General features: G+C 38.9%; 1 protein-coding gene across 2 annotated transcripts in view; it reads right to left on the bottom strand.

Annotated features, from left to right (window-relative positions):
• Positions 1–19,465, bottom strand: part of LOC308459507 (ubiquitin-conjugating enzyme E2 E2) — a 129,619-nt gene that overhangs the window by 87,277 nt on the left and 22,877 nt on the right. The window lies entirely within an intron of this gene.

Raw genomic sequence — 19,465 nt, 5'->3', positions numbered from 1 at the left:
CTTGGCTGGGAGCAAGCCCAACTGAAGACACTACTTATGAGTTGACATGCATAGGATTGTTAGTTATATATATATTTAAAATTGACAAATTTCATATATGACCCAATAACAAAAAGTTATCTGAATAAAAACATTTAAAATAAAAAAACCCAAATAATAACAAAATATAAAATTTAAGATCAGCAACGTAGAACATCACCTTAAAGATATTTAAGACTGGAAAACCAAGGGCGAAAAATGAGTATCTGGTGCCAAAAATATACTGCATGTGCCAGGCAAGCCTCTCTGGGAAGGGCATTCCAAATTGTGGTATGATAATGATAATTAAAGTTATAATAAAAGTATATAATTATATATATAAATTATATAAAGTATATAATTAAAGTTGCCCCTCTTTCTAGTAACCATCCATTAAATAGCCAGCCACAGCTAGAGAAGGGCTTCTGAAGATGGGGGTCTGGATATCTGGGATAAGTCCGGCCCCAAGTCATTTAGGACTTTAAAAGTTAATGCCAGCATTTTGATTGTGTGTGTGGGGGGGGATATCATTATCGTCTATTCTCTGATGAAGTAAATTTACTTCTTTATTCTGGACCAGATGAAGTTCCCAGGCATTTTCAAAGGCAACCCCAGATATAAAGTGTGGCAGCAAGGCAAGCCATGTTTTATAAATGGCTGTAGTAGTTTTGCTTTGCTTGTTTATGTACATCAATGCCATGAATTATAAACACAAATCAAACAACACTTGCTTTAAAAACAGGATAGCGTTTAAAACAAGCAGCATCACTCATGTGGCATAATATCACAATAATCATATGAAATAATCAAAGTGGCCTTTCTTAAAGAAACAAGCAAGCCAGAAATAAATCATACTGAAGCTGTTTTCATGATGGCATATACTGGAATAATATTTACAATCAAATTCTATTCTAGTTGGGTAAAGCCCAAACTTTCATTTAAAAGATATATACACTTCATTTCTAAGTAATAGCGTGTCAAGTTATGGAATTCTGAGGGAAGTATATCAATAATTATCAATTTAATTTTTAAAAAATCACTTATTAAGCATTTGTATGTTTTTAGTTTTATACAGTGATAAGGAACTGTAAGGATACAACGGCATGGCTGAATCTATCCTAGTGGTTTGCAACCAGACCCTTAATGGTGCATGGAGATTTACAGCGGGGGGGTGGGAAAGGGGTTGAAGTAGAAAGCATATGTAGGGAAAAGTTAAAAGTTCTGAATTAAGGTGACCTCTCAAGCACCTCCGTCAGCTTACTTTGGAGGCCATCAGGGAAAGCACATTAAAAGGGATGTTCTACAACAAAATGCTTAAGAAAGGGAATTTGGGGGAGCTTAATATGGTCGATATCCCTGACATTGCCTTTTCTGAGACAGCATTTACACTGCACAGTGCTCCTTTTCCTGGAAAGTTACAATGCAAGGACATTTTTCCAAACCTTTACCACTCTGCATTTTAGTTCAAATGAAGAGACAATCCAGCCCCCCTTCCCTGCCCCATTTGTTTTCTCTGTTCCACAGTTCGCTCTTCAACATCCACGATTCTCTTGTCTTTTAAGTCCTTTGCTATCAACAATGCATAGCCCCTCAGGACCTTAAGCTGCATACAAAATATGATATCAACAACATTATATTTGATGTTAATTAATTTCATGCCTTGCTATTAAAGGATATTTGTTTCTCCAAGGAGTGATACAGTTAATTTGAGTTATTAATAAGATTCACTGATTTGGAATTTGTTTTTATTGACGTAATTTTACTGATTTCTGTTTCTCAACCCACAACCCCTTCATTTAACATTGAGGCAGTCTGTCTCTCCTGTATCTTCTCCACATTCTGGGTTCCATTGTCCCTCACCATGATTACAGCCCTCAGCCACACTTCTTTTGAATTCCATTTATTTGTTTTTCAAGCCTTCTGTGAGCAATTGACTTTTCACTTCACACAGAAGCTAACACCACTCTTTTTGTCTGCAAATATTCTATTATTGACGACTTGACTCATGAGAATGTGCAGATTCATGATATCTAAGCAGTTCAGCCAATAGCTGGGGGATATAGGGTGGAGATATCGCTGAAAAGGGTGGCAAAGGATTGTTTTCTCATTATAATTACATGTGCATGAATTATAGTTAGTAAAGGTAAAGGGACCACTGACCATTAAGTCCAGTCGCGGACGACTCTGGGGTTGCGGCGCTCATCTTGTTTTACTGGCTGAGGGAGTCGGCGTACAGCTTCCGGGTCATGTGGCCAGCGTGACTAAGCCGCTTCTGGCGAACCAGAGCAGCACACGGAAACACCTATTTATCTACTTGCACTTTGATGTGCTTTCAAACTGCTAGGTTGGCAGGAGCTGGGACAAAGCAACGAGAACTCACCCCATTGCGGGGATTCAAACTGCCAACCTTCTGATCAGCAAGCCCTAGGCTCTGTGGTTTAACCCACAGCGCCACCCGTGTCCCTCTGAATTATAATTCTATGTGTCTAAATGGTTACATATATACCATAAAAAGATCACACACACACACACACACACACACACACAGAAACACTTATATATTTCTTATATACATATTGCAAATAAAGAAAAACAGAGATGAAAGAAATATTCCTCTTTTAAGCTGTTGTTATTGTCAGCAGTGTTTCTATAAATCAAAGAGAATACAGTCTTTTAGTTTAAACAATCATGAACATTAGCTATAAGAAACATACAATTTTAAAAAGAAGCACTTCAAATTGTATTTTGTATCATCATATACAAAAAGTATTCAGCTGGAATAAATACATGTTTTATCCTAACACTGTTGCTTTTATATTTAGATTGGATTTTCCCCAATGAGGCATCCCTTAAGAATGGGATAAATTCTTGCTGATTTCCATTTCCCACAACCCTGTGCCTCCTTGCATGCTGTTCTGGACAATCCCCAACCCTCTGGAAGTAATTTTTTGAGTTCGTGGGGTGTTAGTTAGAAGAGTGATTCTGTAGAAAAATTATTCTAATAGTGGATCAAGAACTGTTCTGTTAATGGAACAGCATGAATGTCATTCAAAACAAAGCCGCCTTTTGGGCATTTTTACATATATATATATACATATGAACATACACTGGTGGCCTTAAAACTATTCTATGGTGAAATAATTAATTTATTTTAACACAGAGATAAAAGCTGACAAAAACTATTGCAGTAGGCTATCCGTTCTCCCAAGTCAATTCTCAGGGGAGTCTAATCTATCAGTCTTGCTACATAATCAGACTCAAAGAACTACAGATTTATTACATGCCAACATCAATTATACTGCCTTATAAAAAGTCCCAGAGGCAGCCATTTTAAGATTAGTAATGGGCACCTTTATAACATTTGACCACTTATAAAGTATATAGCTGGAAACAGGGATTCTGTGTGAAAAATATTACAAAATGAATTTTTACAGGGTTTTGTTTTTCTTTGCGTTTGTTACTAGCAAGTAGCTCAGGAAGAAAGTAGCTAAACAATATTGCTAAACAGTTGAACCACTGGAGTCCTCTGCTTATGTTAAAACGACAACAGATATTACCCATAGATATTCCCTATTTACGCAAGCACTCTTCTAACCATTTATGTTAGTTCCTGGTGTCTATCTTGTGATTATTTTGTCAACTTTTGATTTGAATTTATTCTGCTTTATTGTATGGCTGTTTTAATAGCAAACTTCTTTGATAATTATTCATGGCAGCAAAAAGCAGAATAGAAATATCCTAACAAATGGATAAATCCAGCATTTCAAGCATAACAACATTGCCTTTAAAATCTTGTAAGATTAAATGCCTGATCAATAGACATTTGGCATTCAGGTGACATTTATGAAATATAAATCTCAGAAAACAAACAAGCTATTTAGGCATGTGCTTAGCTCTTCCAGTGAAATCAATCAGCCTTAAAAAACTTAACTGTAATGTATACAAACACTTACGCCATCATCAAACTCTGTACCCATGAAATATATAGAGATATAATCAACTTCCCCCTATAACAGAATATGTAACAAAATAACTGAAAACTGCCAGCCTAAGCTTTTTGGCTCCTACGTTGCATTTGCTGTTGGCTAACCTCTGCGGGTTGCCTGCCAGAGGAGGACATGGCCAAAGCAAAAGTGGGTGTCACCGAAGTTGAAGTGGCCACACTGCACCCATTGTCTTTAGCACCTACACACACTGGCAGACATGCATAAACACATGCTGATTTCTCTCTCACACACTGGCCCATTGCAGTGCTGGGCTTCCTGGTGAGGTTTAAGAGTCTCTGCTATAGAGCAGAGACTGCAGTTTCCCCCCCTGTACAAACACTGCACTGGGAGGGGAGGAACCTCACCCCCAAGTCCACACTTCAACGGGGAGGAAGAATGGAGCTGGTGGACCATTTGAAATAGCTTGGTGGGTCTGTTTCAGCCCAACACAGGCTCACTACCCTGATTCGGACAGATCTGCTCCACACAAAAAGGGGAATACTGCTTTTTCCCAAAAATAAAATAAAATACCACCGTAACTGTATTAAAGTTGTTATTAGCTTAACGCATGGAAGCTAACTGAAACTGAAAGCTAACCTCCAGGGCTTTTGCAAGTCTTTCCCTTTCAGAAGGAAAAGCACAAGGCTTTTCACACTGTTGGCCTAGTAAATTACTTGCAAAAACAGTACTTGTACTAAGAGCAGCTTGGTTTCATCAAATATTTCTTTAACTACACATTAATTAATTTTGCAAACCTTCTAAATGTCTGTAATTATAATTATTACTTGAATATTTGAAATAACATCCCAAGTTGACATTTCATCGCAGATTACACTTTCTGACTTCTGTTGTAACGATCCAAAAACCAAACTGAGGAAGATGGGGAATGCTACCACAAAGAAGTATTAATCGATCCACCCTGCTTTCATTAACAAGTGAAAACTAAAGAGTAGGCAGCGACTTAAATTGCATAGCCACATAAAGCCTATTTGTTACAAAATATAACAAGCAGCAAAAAAATGCCTAATCAATAACCGTAAGGTTGGACGTAGGTGGTGGTCACATGGCATTTAAAAAATATCCAATGATATTCTGTAGGCAAGATTCTATTAATTTGTGTACCGGAAACTTGATTTTGGTAATACTTTAACCTCTCTTCCACCGTCAAGTAAATCTTCAATGCCTACCCTTTCTGTAAGTATCTGAATCAACCCTTAATCATAATTCTTAACTGTAATTAAACTTGAGTACACATATAACCTACACACATTTAACTTGCGCACATTCAATTTACCCACATGGCTGTATGAGATGGAATGGGAAGGGGTTTCTGAGGGAAATGACTTTGGTGATTCCTCCACCACTGAATCCAATGGGTTTTGGCTATGCACAATGTGCAATCCCTAGAATGTAACCCCCACGTAAATTATGGGCTTACTGTAACTGCATTTGCTCACATTTATCCCATGGCAACTTCTGTTGTCTTCTTGTTTGGTGAAATAGATCGCAAAATTTTGGAAAAAGCTTCTACATTTTGCTATATAATCAGTTAAGTACGATATGTTCTGGTGAACTTAGCAGTTTTCCATTCTGCACACCAGCCATCTAATTGAACAAGCGTAGCTATAGGTTACGTTTTCAAAGGGAAAGAGTAGATAAGAGTAACTGAAGTCTTAACTACAGTGCATTCATGTAAGATTACTATGTTTGAATCCATTTTGTAGGCTTTTAAAATGGTTTAGTACCAAAGTCTGTTGAACACAGGGATGGCAATATCAGTCTATTTCCAATCTAGGTCATTTTCGAACATGTTCATTCCTAAGTCTGTTCCACTCCAGTTCCACTTCATTTAAATACATATTTTTGAACAAACTGCCTCACGTAGAATGAATTTCTCTCATTTTAAAAAAGAAATATTTATATACCGTATATATTCTGAGAACTGCTCTGGAAAATTTAGAGAAGCACAAAATCCGTAAGTATGTTTCTGTGCACTCTGAGGACACACCATACATAACTTTAGTCCAGAAGGTATCAGTTTGTACTATAATTTTTTCAGAATTCGTAAAGAAAAAATTTCTAATGCATCCCTGGCTGAAGAGATATTCTTGTTTCTAAGTGATTGACAAATACTAATCATATTTCAAAGTATGGCATTTACCAAAAAAGAAAAAGAAAAAGAAAAAGGAAGATAGTTCACTTTTTCACATTGGGCTTCAGGAACTAGGAACACCAGCTTTAAATACCTGCTCTAACCAGTCTTTTTGGAGAGAGAAAGGAGACATCTGGGATTAATTAGTTCTGACTGTATACTGTATTTGGCACTCTTTGTGTATCACATTGTTCAACTGTTCAGCTCTGGTTTACCTGTAGTTCCCATGAACAGCTCAAAAGAAGCTGACATGATCATTTAGCTTCAACAGCACTCCTGGATCAGGTGCTCTCAGACTACTATTTGCCTTGTCAACAAACAGGTTGTTGTTGTTTTTTGGTGTTTTTATAAAGAGTATTCCAAAGTCAGTAGACTGTAACTGGTGCAGTGTAGCACTGTGGATCATAACTAAAACACGTACTTGACAAACTGTTAAGGCAAATCTCCAAAGAAGAATTTCAGTTCTTCACAGTATTTCACATTTGCATAAAGCTCTAAGCAATCTGAAAGCAAATACCAGATGGCTTTCATTATACCTGTATAACATACCATGCATGCACACACACACAAAATAATTGCTTCCTTTACAGCATTTCAGTTCAAATGGCTACTAAAATTAAACATTACTGGTGCTCATTATGATAAGAAAAATGTAAGCATGCATTTAAGTACTCAGATGAATAACTCCACTATAACATTTCTATAGCAGAGTAGCTTCATATCACAGTAGTGCTGTGTTATTTGCTAATCATCTCTGCATGCTCTCTTTGAAACACTGGTCCAATTCCGAGAAACAAACTGTACATGGTTGATTATGGAACTTGCACTAGCAATTACAATTTGGCCTTTTTCCATGTTTGTTGGGGGATAGTGATGCCAAAGCTTTATTATACCACCTCAAAAACCAGTGAACTTACAAGTACATACAAAAGCATTAACGGCTGGGAAGTACAAACTTCTGTGTTTCTTGGCCAGAGGTTTAAAATAATATTTTTTTAACTCCTTATGTGAGGTCTATACATTGTGGTTCGAGGACCCGATCCCCGCATAGTGGAATGAAAACACACAGACACATGATATAAGGTTAATGGGCAACAAAAGGCTATAACTTTATTGATTACAGCAAGTGAAAAGGTATTGGCTTAGGCATTGGATTACGTCAGTTGACTCCACCCACTCGGAGAGGGGTGAGCCTGAAAGGAGGGTTTATTCACCAGTAGGTGGCGCCTGTTGATGCTAATCCAACTATAAGCTCTCCCCTGATGTCACCGAGGGTCGTGCCATGGCCCCCCGCCATGCAGGCATCGGACAGAATACATGACCGCCGGATTCCTTTAACGGAATACCCAAAAATTGAAGGTGTAGGCGATGGCCACACCTAGCCCTTCCACACACCACAACACTTTATTCCAATGCCTAACCTACCCACCAATACCACGAAAGTTGTGACGATTGCTACGAGGTAGGCGAAAAAACCACAAAGCCTAATGCCAAATGGAAAAATTCCTACCAGGCCCCCCCGGACAACCAGGGTGACCAACCTAAGGTCCATAGCAAGGCCAAAAGAAAACTGAGACCCTGAGCTCTAAGGGAGTGGAGGGTGGGTGACTCGCGACGGGACGACGAAGAATGAGGCCGCATGGCTGGCACAGCAGCGATTTATGCTGCCGTCCACGCCCCTTCAAAGGCACCTGGTTGGGTGCCTGCCCGTGGGCGTGGTGCCAGCCAGGTGAGTGGGAGGCAGGGGGGTAACGCCCCCTGCTTGAGGCAGAGACCGGCTCCCGCCCACAACCACTCCCCTCTTTTGCAGGAGGAGAGTCTTTCCCAATACTGTTGGGAAAGCTATTTGAGCATTTAGCAAGAGTGATGCCCTGCCATCGACTGCTTTTTCTTATATGGGAAGATTTCTTGAATCCTCCTAGCACACCACTTATCAGTCCTTAGTTGGAAGAGTATTTAATTCCTTACTGAACGCTCAGAAACCTATTAGAGGTGATTTCATCAGCTACCTAATAGTATACCATTTTACTGGCTGAAGTAAGACTTCCCTTAATTAGTGCTAGGAAACAAAGCTTTAATCATGTATTAGGTCAAATTGCAAAAGACTGTGTAACAGCTATTCAAAAAATATATCCCGATATGATATCTTCACAGAACGAGTATCTCTAGAAACCTCAATTTTGTGAAATCTGAAACCCCTAAAACCCCCAATCTAGAATAGAATATACGCTCTAAACTAGGGGTAGGGAACCTTTTTGACTCTGCAGGCCAGATCCTTATTAGGATATATCCTTGTGGACCAAATTTGACAGGTAAGTACCCCCACCCACCTGTTAATCACCTGACATCAGGCGAAGGACCTAACCATTGGGTGCAGCCTAACCATTGGGCACGTAAAGGAGCTTGCACAATTGGGAGACACTTTTCATGATTGTGACCTGGCAGCCACACCTATACCTGTTATACCTAACATCACAGAGGACACCAGGTGGCAAGAGTCTGGGGAAAATTAACTCACAGGCCAAATTTGAACCCTGGTGGGCCAAGTTTGACCTGTGGGCTAGAGGTTTCCCCACTCCTGCTATATACTGTTGTCTTTCTGGAAATCAACCTCTTATATGAGCAAAGTTTAGGGAAGAGCATTATGTACTATTTTGTGCTGGTTTGCATCCAGGGCTCTTCTGCAAAGAAGGGCAGGATAAAAAATGCAATATACAAATATACAATCTTTCAGGATCAGTTCCTTATTTAAGAATTTTTCTGTGTTAGCAAATCCTCACCAGAATTATTTGCTGGCATTTATTTATTTATTTCATAAAATTAATATACTGCTTGACTGTAAAAAAAATAAAATTCAAAGCAGTTTACAAAAGCATTCAAAGCAATTTACAAAAAATAAAAGCAAGAAAAATTCATAAACATACTTTTAAACATACAAAAGTTAAAATACTAAAACAGATTAAAATTGATAAATGTTACTTATAAAGTAGCTTTGTATATAGTGATAAGTGAGAAATTTAAGTACATATAAGTTAGATCAATTGCTATATCCTGCAAAGTATCACTTGGTATAAAGCTATTCTGTACTGAATGATGCCATGGTTTCATGTAGTTGAATCATACATCTTGGATTTTTGTGCTGAATTTTAGTTGGATTTTATCTTCCTGTATTTTTTTTTAACCCACAACATTTGGTTTAGCAAATAAAATACTGACTGCTTCACGCATGATGGATGTCCTACAAATACTACTTTCCTGTGTGAAGCTGAATGTACACAACTTCACATTTACCTGTTTTGCTACAAGCCAAATACATCTGTTAGACAGATGTGTACTGGTAAAATGTGTTCATGTGGAAACTCACATGATACAGAAATGATGTATTGATACAAGAAAATAATCAGCTATGAGAAGTTGCTCTGAGACTCAAAGTAACAGAAGTGGTAATTGTACATGTTATGTAATTTTAATAGCAGTGTTCTATTGGTGAGAAGAGAGCACCGTGTAGATAGATACAAAAGCCAATTTTCAATGAGAACTGAAACTGTTGTCTGCCCACTCAATCCTCATTATTAACAAGTGTGTAACTTTTTTTTTTCATCTCTCCTGAGAAATGTACATCAAATTGAGTGTGTGTAGTTTATATACACACATGCTCATATATACACACACACTTTAGAAGTGAGTCACTGTATATTTGATGGTCACATTGCGCAGATGCCTTCATCCTTTGTAAACAGGGAAGGAATGAAGTTAGAGAAAGGTAAATCTTTTAATTTCTTTTATAAAATATATATCTTTAGGCTTGCAATAACAACAGCAGCTGTGAAAATGTTTACACACTTTTGTGTGTGTGTGTGTGTAATATCAATGTGTTTCTCAGTGCCTGTTGCAATTAACAAGACATTTCTGTGAATGAGATATGGCAGGAAAGCAAACCCCTTCCAAAAATAAAGAGACAGATGCTATTTTATTTTCTGAAAAACACCAATCAAGACAGAGAACTAATTATGCTGGGGTGCCCCCCCCCCCAAAGCTGTCTACATTATTTGATTTCAATGCTGAAGGGACTTCCATCAGTGTCTTGGGTTAAGAAAAGCTGGGCCATGAGACAGCTTAGAAAAATAACCATCATCCTCTGCTAGTGGGTAATTTTTCAGCAGGCTGAAACTCCAATCAGCCAACTAAAATGCCCTTTCCGATGTCATAGCTTATGCTCCTCTCTCCTCTTAGATGGAAATGATGCCGCATAGCAATGAATCAAACAAACATACTCATGGGACTCCTGTTGCAGCAAGACCCCTACAGACCCCCTCTCTCACCAAATGATGTTGAGGTCACGCTGTATGCTATTCAATTAATCAGCTAATTAAAGAAAACTCTGTTTTTAGCACACACCAGGAACTGCCAATGTCAGACCAGCAAGACTAATTGAGATCCTACGACCCACACTAGAATCAGGATGCTTTTTTACATCTTCTATAGTTAACCTAATGAACTGAAACAGCAAGAATGCAACTATTTAAGGTAAGACACACACACTTTAAATTAGAGATTACTTTTCAAAAGCAAGCATTCTGTATGTATCCTAAACAATAAACCCATCAAATTATGCAGCTCATGTGAGTGTTTCAAGACAGATGTTACAAGCAGAATCTGGGCTGAACCCTATATATGGTGCTAGCATTTTACGACAAACTGATGCAACTCAAGGAGGGTACAGGTTGTATTTTCTGGAACTGCTATACTCTTTTGTTGCATGTCACAAGAAGAAATCCTTAAGACCTCTTGTTTACAGCAAGTATCATTCACAAAGGCAATGTAATTCACAAACACAGTGGGGGTGTCTTTCTGTTGGCCCCTCCATCAGCAGCAGCTTCCTTGGCTACATCAAAGCTACTTTAAATTCAGGGGAATTTGCAACTCAGCTTATGATGTGGTACTTGTGAGAGGACTACTTGGAAAGACTGCCTTGTATTTACATGCAGGAGTGACTAGACTATAATCTCTATGCTGTTTAAAACGAAATCTGCCATTCTGGAACCTTTTCACAACACACAGTCCAGAAGCCACACACAGGTAGTTATGGCAAAAGTACACCACAGACTTGTTGTAATAATGAATTATTATGAGGTCTTTGTCTTGTACGCTATGACGGTCTCTCTCTGATTTTACCCCGGCAGCCAGATGGGGCTCTCTCAGTTCCAGGGATAGCCTGTTATTGTGAGAACACAGTAGGCTGGAATTTCACAAGACACAGAATTTCTGTTCTTACAAGATTCTGCAAAGGCTATGCATATGTGGACTTGCCTCTATCGCGGCCGCATGAACAGTGTGTCCCAAGCACTCTCACTTAAATATAAGGTTACCCTAGATTATAAATTGTTTCTCTTTTACAGGCCATATCAACTGATTGAGAAGAAGCATCTTTTCACCTCCTTTGGGGTATCATCTGTGAAACTAAAATATACCCCAGTGGACCCTTCCTGGCTAACCTGTCACAGCTTTGATGTTGGATGAAATAGGGAGGAGAAGGGAGAAGATTCTATCTCATCTAAGCTTCAGGAAGAAGTGCTAGAGTCCAGGGGTCAGCAAGGTTTATCTTGCCTGAGCAGGATTGGTCCTGCAGAGATTCCTCCATGGGCCAGATCATGTGCGTGTGTGAGTGCGTATGCCTGTGGTTTTTGGCATCTGCGCAGATGCAATTTTCGGTGCCACGGAAGTGTGTCCCTGTGCTGCGCTCATTTAGCGCAGTGCACAAGCAGTAACTCAGTTTGGGGGTGGCTCGTGGGCCAGTCAGATGACCTACATGGGCTGCTTCCAGCCCATGGGCCTTAGGTTGTTGACCCCTGTGCTAGGCCCAGGATAGGGATCTGCCCAGAGCAAGGGAGGTGCTTGCAAACTCAATCATCGCAGGCAAAGCTGGGCTTGGGCCTACCCTGAAGATTCTGGGCAACTATAAAGCAGGATTTACATTTGCTGAACCTGGGGTCCTTCACAAGCCGTTCCCTTAGGTAGGGTAATCAGGCACGAGCAGTCTACCTGAGAGCAATTTCTGCAGGGAAAGCTAGTACCTCATGTTTGGTGACCGCTTATATAACAGACCATCTCTCCCCACTGCACTCCATTTTCATCTGACTTGACTATAGAAATAGATAAAATTGTGGCCCTTTTATTATGAGACTGTTGCCAACTGCATGAGGCTCCACAACACATGTGTATCCATTATCTAGATCACACAGTTGGGGACACATTTTCAATCACTGCTGACAATGAATCCTCTACTAAGCAAAAACAATGGCCTCCTTGCATTTTTTCCCTTATGAAGCGTAAAGCATTCATCTTCCTCTCTCTTTTAGGCTTTATTTACACAGAAGCAGACTATGTAGCTACTTCTGTTCAAGAATAAGTGCCAGACAGAAGCACACAAAGTAGAAGAATCCATAGCTCACTTCATAAAAAAGTAACATCTAAGTTTTGAGTAGCACTGTTATCTATGCCAACTAATCCCTGCTGTGAGGACAAAACCAAAACTCTGTTTTTATTTCAAAAGCAAAGCTGAATACTTCAAGTAATAAATACCAGGAGATAAAAGCAAAGACCACATATTTATCAGTCATCTGGATCTCTAGAAGCAATCCCAAAATTATAAGAGGTCACCTAAATGGTGCTTGTGTGCAGAGCACAGGTTAAATTGGGAAGTTATGGATAGCTCATCCTCCAGCATGCACAATCACACACTTTTTGTTCATTATTTATTATGGTTAAATCAGAGGAAACTTAGGTTTCTGGATTGACCTTAGTTAATAGTATAAAAATAACCTGCTGTGTATGATGTATGGTTTTAGTTAAACTGATATACAATATACAATATAGTAACTGGCTTCCTGCCAAGCAACATGGAAGCATTTTTAAAGACAGCTTAATCCAATTCTGTATCTTTGAAACAAAAATAAACTCAGGAACTCATAAAAGCTGTTTGGGAAAAGAGCATATAAACAAGGTAAAAAGTAAACCGACAACTGAAGAAATTGAAAACAAAGATAATTTCATGTAGATAACTTAATTGTAATTAAGAAACATTTGGCATGTGTTTTGATATAATTCAAAGCTGTAGCCAATTAGATGCTTGAATAAGCCTGCAAAGCCACAAATGTATAATTAAAACAAATACACTGTAATGCACATAGAATGATACCCAAGAATAACAACAACCTTTGATTCACATTTCTGGCACAGCACTATTTTCAAGTTTGCAACTTTGTCAGTTAGCACTGTATAAAAGCAAATTATTTTCCAAAATCAGTCCCTCGCAAACAACTATTCATAATTAGACAACATTATTAATAACATAATGCATAACCCGGGTTACAGTATGCAAAGGTTGAAGGTTTTAATATCAAACATTTCAGAGTTTTTTAACGCTGTAGTAAAAAGTTATCTAAATGCTTAGCAGCACCACAGGAAACCAGGAAAGCAAGTATGTATATTTTTCTTCCTACGTGCCACTTCTTAAATCCTTGTAGACAAGCATAGGCTGAAACTCACTTATTTGTATATACAGAACTCCTTTTTATTTCATCACTTAGAAGAAAAGATTTCACTTATTAAAAGCATTACAATAAAGGTCACTCAGGGCCAACTTGTTTAAACCAACAGGGCTGCTGTGAATGCAGAAACTGAACAAAGGAGAATTCCCTTACGTTATTAACATGAAGGGCATGGCCATGCTTCCCTTTTGATGAGGAATGGAAGCAACCAACCACTAACACACCAGAACAGGCACTCAGTTTCAATGGCAGTACCTCAGTGTAATCTTCCCTCCAATTGTGCAGTGGAGGCATGGAAGGGGCACTTGAATTAACAACAGCCCACTGCATGTTCCAATAAATGCACAAAGTAGTTCAGATCTGTCATATTCAGAGCCTGCATATGATTATGCAGCTGGCTATTGTAGGCTTCTTCAGATTTCTTTAAGAAACTCCAAGCTAGCTCTGTCAGAAATTTGTTAATTCAGCTGACTATACTTCAATTATATTGTTTTATACAGCTTTTTCTAAACATTTTTATCTATAGTTCCATTATTTTATTTGGCAAACCCTGCTGAGAAGTTCCTATTGTTTATTCATTGTATTTAGATTAGCAGAGTTCATGTTTGCTCAGGGGATTGTTTACGTCTTGTTTTTAATAATGAAAAAAATACAAAAGACTTCCGATGCTGCTTCATATCAAAGCAGCTTTACAACTAAGTGGAAATGAAAACAATCCACTCGAGCTATCATCATCGCTCAGCCTTGATGAAATATTCAAAGTTAAAATACAGCTAAAAATCGTATTGCGTTCCTGGGAAGACAGAAATAACAACTCAAGAAATCGGAGTAATATAGTTACAGACTCTTTCACTGCGACAAAGTAAGCAAAATGAGAATGGACACAGAAACAGAATCTGTGAATCTAGTCAGTTTTGGCAACGGACCATCAGCTAGTTCCACAAAATACTGCCAACACAAGTAGTCTATTTGTGAAGCTAAGAGTAGGGAAATTATACAGATGATTAAAATTCTTCTTCCATGAACTAGTGTAATGGTCTTAAGTGAACTGGTCTCAACTTAAGTGTATTGGTCATGATCCAATATAGGTATAGTCCTCCTGCCCACAACATGAATCAAAAATTTTTTTGTCTGATCATCTAAACCAATTTTAATATGAGAAACTAGAGTCACAGGTTGTGAAATCTCAGCAGAAACCAGGTAACATTTTAATAATACATCATTTATACAAACACATTTTGCAAACCTTGAGGAATTACACCCCCACCCCCCGATGTCATGTTATGGCCTTACTTACGCATGATATTTTTTATTTTGATTTCTTTTAAAAAAGAGCAATTTCTGGAAATAGAACAGGCCTTGCTAGCCTCTACGTATTGGAAATTTTGTTTTTGAACGTACTCCGACGCATCACTACCTTGTAGGGACATGGGATTTGTGTTCTTCTATAAACTGCATCTGGGAACTGCAAATCCCATGCTCTCTAGCAAGAAGCACCACACCTGAGTTCAGAAATGTCATTTCCAATCTAAGACAATGAAGGCCTCTCTTCTAGAGCAAGCTCTCTACTGCCAATTATAAACATACAAAGAAACACACTTCTTAAAGCATTGTACACCCCCCCGGCTCCCCCTCCCCTAAAGAGGAGAGCAACTATTTTGTGGTTTGTTTGTTTTGGCAAACTTGAAAAAGGCTTTTAAAAACCTGGGTTCCACCTCCCTCCAGATTTCTTTGGGAAAGTCGGAACAAATAAGGATTTCATGGCAAGGCATGGAGAATTAATGCAGTACTGTCTGTTGTCCAGAGTCTCCTCCAAATTTTTACTGAAGTCTTTAACTTCCATTTTTATTCATGGGCATTATTTTTGCATGTCGTGGTTATAAGAAGTTTAAACCAAGACAATTTTATGATATTTAGACTCTAGATTAGCCCTTTCCATCACTTACCACAGGCACACTAAGTACATTCTCTTTAACTCTCAGGACACAAAGACAGCTAACAAATCAAAGGTTGCATTACAAGCAGTGTTAGAAACTCAAAGCTGGGTGCCAAATGGTCCCTTAAACAAAGGTCACAGTCGCCAAAATGGAATTTCTAGCGGCCATTTTTGGGTAACATGGCTCTAAAGTCTGATTTTTCAAATGGTGGACTCACTAGCTGTACATATGAAGCCCAGCTTGCATCTGTACCCGAGTTTGTTCCTGGCTCAATGCTTTTGGTTTGTCTGGGTAGACCAACTATGAGCCTGGTCAGGCATAACAGCTGGGTAGTGCAACATCAGGATAACCAGGAAAGAAGTGACTGTGGTTTTTATTCTAAGTAAGGTAAAGGTAAAGGACCCCTGGACAGTTAGGTCCAGTCAAAGGCGACTATGGGGTTGCAGTGCTCATCTTGCTTTCAGGCCAAGGGAGCCAGCGTTTGTCCACAGACAGCTTTCCGGGTCATGTGGCCAGCATGATTAAACCACTTCTGGCGCAATGGAGCACTGTGACAGAAACCAGAGCGCATGGAAACACAGTTTACCTTCCTGCCACAGCAGTACCTATTTATCTACTTGACTTGGCATGCTTTCAAACTGCTAGGTTGGCAGGAGCTGGGACAGAGCAACAGGAGCTCACCCAGTTGTGCGGATTCGAACCGCTGACCTTCTGATCAGCAAGCCTAAGAGGCTCAGTGGTTTAGGCCACAGCGCCACCCCACATGGTGACACTTAGCCATGATTTGGCTTAGCATTATGTGCAAACTGAGCCAGTGTAGTCCACTGTCCCTTCTTATGTTTAATAACTATATTGAGACAATGGCAACAGCGGTTCACAGCGAAGGACTGACGGTGGGTTTTTATTAATAAAAACTAGATTTACATGCAGATGTGCAACCCATACCTTTCACTGGTGTATTTGATGACAATATTAAATTAATCTGGCAATTTGTCTTACTGTCAGGTAAATCAAACAAATTAGAGTACCCCCAAAACAGGGGTTGTCTTATACACAGAGTCGTGTTATACACGGAAAAATATGCTAAGTGGAATACTAGAGTTAGACGTTTAGGTATTAGACTTTATAATATTGACATTCTGATGAAATACTGTTAAAATGTTTAAATAAGGGGATAATTAAAATTTATAATGGTGTAGAATTGCAGGACTTAGATACAATAACTGTTTAGTAAATTCATTTGGAAAGGAAAATATGCCAACATTGGCTTAAAACCGATGCATCAATCCAAGCCTTTTTTAGAAGTAGCTTAAGCGATGCAGGAGGCAGGGCAGGGCAGCCCTGTTGAGCAAGCTGTCATCCACTTATGTAGCTTTGCATACCACACTCTGTCTTTGTGAGGCTGCTATTATAAAATATGGAGCATTATACTCATGGACAAGATCATAACCATGGCATATTTGCAGTAAACCTGGCTATTCATATGCTACAAAAAGTCTGTTAATGATTGGAGCCAATCACATTCTCAGTTATTCCTTTACAGACCAGTTGGCAGCAACCAGCTGGTTGCGATGGCTGAAATCCCCACTTTTGGAAAGGACTGGCTGCACTATCAGAAAAAAATATGCAAGGTAGCCACATCACTCTCATTTTACAGAAATCACTTAAGAGGTACTGCTACATTTTGCCTAATAACTTTCTATGAGGGCTGGACACTTGCTTTGTTTTTATACCAAAAACTAAGAACCTGGGGCATCTGCTCAAGAGCAGCCCTGGAAGCTTTTATGGATGCCATTGCATCTGCTGGCACTGGGGTGGCAACCCTGTTGTACAATATGTAAAAATGGAATAGCCTAGATGGACTGCGTGTTCATAGACCCACAGCTGGTTTTTTAAAAAATACAGCACGACTACAGAAATGGTAAGTGCTGTAGTGGAGCAGCAGATATTTTCTGCCTTCACTGATAGTGAAGTTTTATTAGACAGACGTCCAGTTTTATTAGATACTGGAGACGGGTTTATCCATACAAATGAAAATAATTATACCAGTACCCTTCAAATTACTACTATACTTGCTCCGTTTCTGCTACTGTGTTTCTGAACAGTCCTTCTGCGTGTGGGGATGAGCATTATTTCCTCCTTCTGCAGTTGTGGCAGAGATCCAAGAGAGATCAGAAGGGACCAATACATAGAGCTTGCGGTAGCAAGCCACTTTCTAATACTAGGGCATGCTGGTAACCCAGGTCCAAGTTTTTTCTTTCCCTTCATTTTCAAAAATATGCATTCTCCTTAGCACAGGCATATGTATTAATGGGTGTGTAATCTGCAGTTCTCACATTCAGCTGTTGTTCACAGGAAATACTGCGAAAAGTAACAGCACAAACCATTCCCTCTATCCAACTGAGGCTTCTTACAAAACAATTTCCGCCTCCCAATTTCTTCACCATGCTCTTTTAGCACCCACCTCATCTTGAAGTAGGGTCAATAGTTGATAACTTATTCCACAATCTTTCTTTTAACCTGCCCCTGTAAGAGTTCAGGAGATCCTAAGATATACCAGATCAGAACATCACTGAAGTGCTTTGTTCAATGTGTAGTGTTCTATGCTTCTGTTTTTCCTTAGGCCCTTATGATCTTTGTTTTTTCCCTTTAAGTAACAGCATCTGGTTTCCTATGAATGCAAGAGTATCTCAACCCTGCTTTTAAAAGTGAGCTCCTTCTGTTACCAAAAAACAAACACTCTTTGAAGACCAAACCTAGGGCCTTCAAATTCACCTGACACATAACAAGTAATGAAACATACGAGTTTTCTACCCTGTCCTGATTATATACAGAACATTCACAATTCACCTCACAGAGGAAAAACCTTCCTATGAAAATAATTTCAAGCATCACTTCCAACCAGAAGCTTGCAGTGTTGGACTCCAAGACATGAAAGAGCTTCACTGCACTACCTTTTAAAACAACCTCGTTGTTCTGTACAAATTTCTTGCTGTTAAAAACCAAAAGTTTGTTAAAAGAAAAAAGAAAAAAAAGCAGGCTAACGCATAAAAGAGTGAAACAACACAAAAAGCAGGCCAGGGGATTACAAGAGAGACTGATTAGTGGGGCTCACACTGTCATACAAATCCACAGTACTTTTCAATCAGAGTTGATAACAAGGAAGACAGGCAGACATTGCGACACATATTTTGCAATGTGCATGTTCTATGAGAATACCAGAGTCCAGCACCTACATCTTTAGAAGTTAGACAGAAGCAAGCAACAAATGCACAAGTTTAACTATAATATTGTGTTGAAAAATACACCATCTTCACACAAATATTTTGATTTTCCTAGCACAGATGTGCTCTAAAGCGTACTGTTTTGCCACAACAGCAATGCCAAGCATAAAAAAATGGTACAACCACTTTCCTATAACAGAGACCAATTCACAAAGCAACAGCAAACTTTTCAAAATGAAATAATTCTTAAGTTACAACTTCCTCTGCAGCACACAGGGAGTTTAGTAATACTATCAATCCACTAACAGGCATCTCTCAGCAAGCCGAAGTAAACACTCGCCAAACATTTTTGATATGCATATGCAAAGTGTTTGATGGACATTAAGATCTTTCAGCCTGCAAAGAATCCCCAGAACAGCCTGAAATACTTTTTGATCATCTTTACAAGACTGTGCTTAGTCTTCCAGTAATACTTCAAGATTTAACAAACATAATTTTGTCAAGATATCAGAAAAGACAGCTCTTGTGTCTAACATATTTCAAATCTGAAATAAGAAGCAATCTGTGTTAGAGACTTCCTGAAATCAAATATCCATTA

The sequence above is a fragment of the Podarcis pityusensis genome, assembly GCF_964106645.2.
Source record: "Podarcis pityusensis genome assembly, chromosome: 12".
In the NCBI taxonomy this organism is placed as follows: domain Eukaryota; kingdom Metazoa; phylum Chordata; class Lepidosauria; order Squamata; family Lacertidae; genus Podarcis; species Podarcis pityusensis.
This window is presented reverse-complemented; position numbering and strand designations above follow the sequence as displayed.